Consider the following 6,639-nt stretch of genomic DNA (forward strand, 5'->3'; position numbering starts at 1 on the left):
CTTAGTTTAAGGGACATTCGTTCCTTAAACTATTCTCATATTCTTTTTGTAGTTTCTTCTTATGCGCAGGTCACAGGGTGGTGAACTACTACCGATCAATCCTGAGATTGAGAAGACTTTGCGTGAGTTGAGACGATCATCTAGGATATTGCCGACAGAGGAAGAGCTTAGTACTCTGTCTAGTTACTACGAGAACGCTTTATTTGAGGAGGATCCACCTTCATCTCCAGTTTCTAATTCATCGGCTGAGACCGTCACTTCTCCAGACTTTCTAGAAATGGCTCAAGAAGCAACTATTGATCACTACGAGCCGACAAATGCGAATCTCTACAAGGGATTTGCATTACTGTGGACGGACGAGAAAATTCGAGTCGAAGCCGTCTTATATCAACTTGGTTGAGAGAAACCAGTTTGGGGGAGCTGCGAATGAAGATGCAGCTAAGCACATGGAGACATTTATTGATTATTGCTGTTCCATACCCCCACCAACCGGTGTGACCCAAGACCAGGTGAAGGAGACCATGTTTATATTCTCTCGTCGTGATGCTGCAAGGGAGTGGTATAGAGACCTGGATCGAGCTGCTAATGAGATCACTGACTGGAATTCATTGGCCTTGGCGTTTTACAAGAAGTATTTTTCTGCCTCAAAGACTAATACCATTAGAGCTCAGATCACGAGCTTTAAACAAGGGCCTGATGAGAACTTTCACGAGGCATGGGTCCGTTTTAAGAAGTTGGTGCGAACCATTCCGCATCATGGGTTTGAGAAGTGGAGCCTATGCAATCAGTTTTATAATGGGCTCTATGACGATCAGAGAGCTATCCTGGATGCAGCAGCTAGTGGCAGATTCCAGGAGAACATGGGAGAGACTAAGGGGTGGAAGATTATTGACGACTTGGCCACCCATAAAGCTGAGTATGGCAATTCCAGGGGGAATCAAAGGAGAGCTGCTGAATCTCCTTCTATAGATGCATTAGAGGCTCTCACGGCGAGATTTGATAAGTACGAGTTAGGAGGAGCTTCAAAAGGAGGGATTTACCATGTAAATGTTGTTTCAGACGGTCCTTTCGTCTGTAAAAGATGTGGAGCTGAGGGACATGTTTCAGACAATTGTCCTAGTCCCTTTGAGTCTTGTGCTGCCTTTCAACATTATAGGCAGACAAACACTTACTATGAGCCGAATGTCCATCCGAATCTGAGGTGGAGCAGCCAAAATGTCTTGAATCCGACTCAACCTCCACAGCAGCAGCAGCAGCAGCAGAATTATGTGCCCCCTCATAAGCAACAACAGTTCCAAAAGCCTCCGTATGTCCCACAGCAGCAGCAACAACCCCAAAGTTCTGATTTCAATGAGTTGAAGAATTTGTTGCTGAAGGAATCCCAAGCTAGAGAGGTTGGGATGAAGATGTTGAAGAGCCAAATTGCTCAATTGGCTAGCAAGAATACAACACGAGCTCCGGGACATTTACCCACACAAATTGATCAAAAGGAGACCCTTAATGCCATTACTTTGAGGAGTGGGTCTACCCTTGATGGGCCTGCTATGGTTGAGGATGTCCCTGAAAAAAATAAGGCGGAACCGAGTCAAAACAAAGCCTTGGTAAACATTAGCAAGAAAAAGGCGTCTACCAGGTATATCAGTCGATCGACTGATACACCCGGTCGATCGACTGAATTACGCAAAGAAACAGCTTCTGGAACTATAGAACTCATTCGATCGACTGAGCAACATGGTCGATCGACTGAGGCCGCTGCTGATATTGAACATTTTCGTCCTCCGATGCCTAACAACTTGAGGGATCACTTGTTTCGGGGTACGACCGCCCCGAAAGTTTTGAGGGAAGACCCGAATGCTGATGGGTCAGTCCCGGTTCCGAAATACGACCCTATGTCGATTAATGGTTCACATTTGAGACGGTCTGAAGAAGGGTCAAGCTACAACAAGGAGAAGGTTGTGGACTTTCAGCCTAAGTCCACCGATGCCGACATGAGAGATTTAGAGGAGAGGGCTAAGTTACTTCTTACAGCCTCTTATCCAGAGAGATTGGTGCCGACGAAGGAACGGGTATCATTTAATAAGTTTGAAAAGGTTATTCGTAGCTTAAATGAACAAGTTCCTTTCCTTGAATTAGTAAATCAAGTGCCTGCTTACACGAAATTCATGAAACAACTTTTGTCTAAAAAGAAGTCACTTGAAACTGTGCATACTGTCGCACTAACAGAAGAGTCATGCTCTTATTTGACCCATACTGCACCACATAATTTAGCTGACCCAGGTAGCTTCTCCGTTCCTTGTAATATTGGTACCTTCTCAATTGAGAAGGCATTATGTGACCTAGGAGCTAGCATTAGCGTTATACCTTTGAGTCTAGCTAGGAAATTGAAATTGACTAGGTTTACAGTCACCGATATGACAAGATCATGAGATGGTCGACCGATCTGTGATCCAGCCAATAGGAGTCTTAGAGGACATTCCTGTGCAAATAGGAAAGTTTTTCTTCCCTGTTGACTTCGTTGTACTAGACATGCCCGAGGATGCTCACATTCCTATTATATTGGGTAGACCATTTCTGCACACTGGTGGTGCAGTTATAGATGTCGGTTCGGAGACTTTGACCTTCAAAGTGGGAAAGCATTCCATTGTCTTTGCCCAAACAGCTAAGAAGAAAGCCCCCATGTGGCCAATAACTTGTGTAGATACCTCATTTCTGCACCTCTCGCAAACCACCCGGTGATGATTGGGCCGCATGTTTGCTACGCGGAACGATTTGTGACAGTTCGTACGATTATCGTCAAGTGATTGCTCAAACATTAATATCTACCTCTTAGTTGTCATCTACGTGCCGATACGGTCGTTTTGACAGTAATTAGAGTACATTTGGAGTCCGGGCCTAAAACCGTCTTCATTTTCTGATAACCGTTAAATCCCGAGTCAGAATGTTCTGGAATGTTCCGGATATTTCTATTCCATATTTTTATAAATATTTCACAATCTTTATCTTTTGGTAAACAATTTCCCGTAATATTCACATTAAATATTAAGGAAAACCGAATTACCCCTTTATTCCATAATTTAAACACGGAAATCTTTCTTCCGCAGGAGAAAACCACTTGGGAACAGACGCAGCAAGTGCTGCGCCTCTTCCAAGAGACGCAGTGGCTGCTGCGCCTCTTCCCAGGCCCTTTTCTGCGTATTTCTCGTATCTTTTTCATATCTTTCCGAGATTCACTTCCAAAGACTCTCCGAAAACCATATTCCTTCACGTGATTAGTATAAATAGGAGCCTTCGCTCCTCATATTTCTCACGCGAGTGTCCGTCCTTCTCTTCTCCCTTTGCATTCTAGACCTTTGTTCTTACTTTTTGGCGTCTACGTGGTTGAACTTTCGACCACGTAAGCTCGGATCCTTCTGAGTACCAGCCTCGTTTGCATGACCGACCAATTTGACCAACTCCACAATCAATCAACTTAATTAACTAATCGTTTTCCTCTTACGAGGGCACTTTCTTTACATTCGCGTCGAGCATCACTAATTGATATCTTAGTCCTTCTCGTTTCGTCAACATGTAAGTCTGAGGGTGTAAAACTCTCTTTTATTTATTGTATTTTAATTATTGTATCACAATTGTAAGGTTTATGTCGAAAATACCAATTAAAACCGATTTCTAAAACCATCTTTAAAACCTCTTTTTACGGATTTTAAAGACGACGGTCGAGAAAGGACGAAAGAATCGCTGCGCCTCTTCGAAGGAGCGCAGTTCCTGCTGCGCCTCTTCGTGAGGCTGCCGCAGTTCCTGCTTCCTTTCTTCTTCCTTCGTCCTCTGTAATTCGTTCGTTCAAATTATTTGTTTATGTTTGTTCTTCAATCCTCTGATATGATAGCATAATAATTCACATGTATATTGTTCATCATTCATTAGCATATATAATTCATCATAAATCCGACTAAAATCCCTTATAATCTCATATTTGCGGGTTTTCGTCATTAAATTCAATCCGGGTTGTAGAAATTCAATTTGTTCATATTGAGTTTCTGGAATTCGACCTTTGATATATTTTCATCTATTTATTATCATGTTCGTCGCTAATTCGTCATTAATTCATCATGTTTAGTTTATTTCATTCACCCATGTCACTAATTAATCGTTCATTCATGTAAATAATTCATTTAAATCCGTCTCATCCATTTTTATCGCTTTTATGACCATCAATCACATGTAAATAACCTATTAATTACTTTCATCCGAGTAAATAATTTAATCAATCATTAAATTAACCCACGAACATTAACGATTTGCAGTTCCGGCTTCACAGCCAGAACTCACCCTTGGAACAGAGACGCAAAGAATCTGCGCCTCTTCCAAAGGGCGCGATCTCTTGCTACTGTTCCATGATGATTTCGTCTCTCGAACTCCGTTTTTGCCTTGACCTAGTTTAATTAGTCTACGTATAATCAACTATTATTCGTATTATCACCTTCTGATTTGTTCGTTAATTTATTTCTTTTGTTCATTTTCTCAAATTATCCGTTTTAAAGGTATTTTCGACATAAATCGCCTATCCCAATGTAATTATTGTAATTTTCATTATTGTAATTTTCCTTTATTGTATACATATCTCTTTGTATCATTTGTATGCTTCCCATATAATTGAACATAAATTCCTACTTTGACATTAATTGTTTGCTAATTACGTGTCAACCGACTTAGCTAATCTCACATGCTAGGATTAAAACTTTGATGTTGCATTGCATGCATATAACCGACGATATATCGAGTACGAATAACTTCCCTAATCATTAGTAGAGGCCGCTATCGAGGCGGGCGGGATTAGGTGTTCGATCAAAAGAGCTTCCTAATACGTACCCTCACCTCTTACTCCAGATCTCTGTGAACACCCGTGTTCATTGGCATCCACGAGAGTCATTCTAGACATAGAATGCTAAGGGTAACGATTGCTTAATGTTCATGTCTTTACTTTGTGTCTAGACATGGCACGAGGTATTCGAACGGTTCCAATTTCCCATAAAAATTGGTGGCGACTCCAACAAGAATGCAAACGCTTGTTCTCTTCCTCCCAAGCGCCCCCGTGGGCCCCCCCGTCCCACGTTTGGCGACTCATTGGGGATAATACACTTACGTGTAGCCAAGGGTGAAACTTGAACAAGGTTAGGGAATAGTTTGTACAAGACAATTGTCGGTTTTCAAACTCGGTCTTCCTAGATCGTTTCATTCGGCCTTCCTAGGCCCAACCCAACCCATTCGACCAATCGTCCCGTCTAAACGGTCCTAATTCTTATTTGGGCCTAAGGATGGATAGCGATTGACTTCATCCATACCATGGTACTTACTCTTGTTTGTATCAAGGACTTTCACTACTTGAGGAAATGGACTAGGAATCGGCCTTACTCTTGTTTGGTACGAGCCTCTCCACAGACTTCGGGTTTGATTGTTCGGTATGGCAACCCACCCTTTAAACCAGAACCTTTTTAAATGCACTCAGCATACCGTTATAATGCTTGTATATATGTTTGTATAAATACGTGATCACCATTTTGTAAAATCAAAAATCCTTTTCAAAATAGCGCAAAACAAAGCCGAAACTCTGTCCAAATATCGAGTCAAACTTCGGGCCTCAAACCCATTTCAAAATCCGTGTAAAAACAAAAAAAGTCAAACAAAAAAAAAAAAAAGTAAAAAAAAAAAAAAAAAAAAAAAAAACAAAAATGTTTTAATCAAAATATTTTCCAAACATGTAAATGTAAATGTGTAAATTCAATTGGGCTAAGTTAGAGTCAAAGTTCAAACCGACTATGTCCTAGTCGGAACTCTGTCGGGTCATAAACTCGTCTTCCTTTATATTTTGGGTCTTTTCAAATTCAAGTCAAGTCCTAAGGCGTCACGCCGTCATTTTGGACTTCCTACCCCAACTCAATTAGGAGCTAAACATTTCCAAACCTAGTCTCACACACTCGAGGCTAACACATTGAGTCATTCCAAAATCCATCTCTCAAATTCTCCTAATGACACGTTCGGGACACACATACCCGAACCTCGAGTCAAGTCCGTCTTAAAACACACAAATTAGAATTAACACGTGTCATCAATTCCGTCAATAAAGTCAATCATATGAAGGTCACTCCGTCAAAGTCAACACTCGAGTCTAAAATTAAAAGTCAAGCACCGTGAATTCAAACACGAGAAGTCGCTCACGACGTTTCACGAATTCACAAGTCAAGTCTAGATTTGTCATCTTGTCCCTTCCTTTGTTTGTTGCCTTGGTATGCGTGGTCCCATGCCGAATCAAGTTGTAATGCGCGTCATTTCTGTCGAGTAGGAATCCAACAAGTTCTGTCAATCAGCAAGGTCACGAAGCAGATCAAGCCACAATCACCGTGTCTCTTCAAGACATTTATGCCATGGTCTTACGAGTTCAAGCTACAGTGGAAAATTTGAGCATTCGCATCCTCACCCTCGAGAATAGAATGGTGGAAAAGAACATGCCAACTAGGGAAACCTCTAGTCCAGGTCGTCCAAAGATTACCTCTTGCAATAACCATCGTCCTAGAAAGCCGAAAACAGCTGAAAGGAAACCTGGGAGACATCAAAGGGTGCTTACCGATTTAGGCATGTCTTATG

The 6,639-nt window shown here is 41.6% G+C and overlaps 1 non-coding gene across 1 annotated transcript; it reads right to left on the reverse strand.

Annotated features, from left to right (window-relative positions):
* Positions 1–656: 656 nt before the first annotated feature.
* Positions 657–763, reverse strand: LOC141639183 (small nucleolar RNA R71). Its single transcript, XR_012542397.1, has one exon. It is a non-coding gene; the product is annotated as a small nucleolar RNA R71 (small nucleolar RNA).
* Between the last annotated feature and the right edge of the window lie 5,876 nt (positions 764–6,639).

Source organism: Silene latifolia, unplaced genomic scaffold (genome assembly GCF_048544455.1).
Source record: "Silene latifolia isolate original U9 population unplaced genomic scaffold, ASM4854445v1 scaffold_291, whole genome shotgun sequence".
Taxonomy (NCBI): domain Eukaryota; kingdom Viridiplantae; phylum Streptophyta; class Magnoliopsida; order Caryophyllales; family Caryophyllaceae; genus Silene; species Silene latifolia.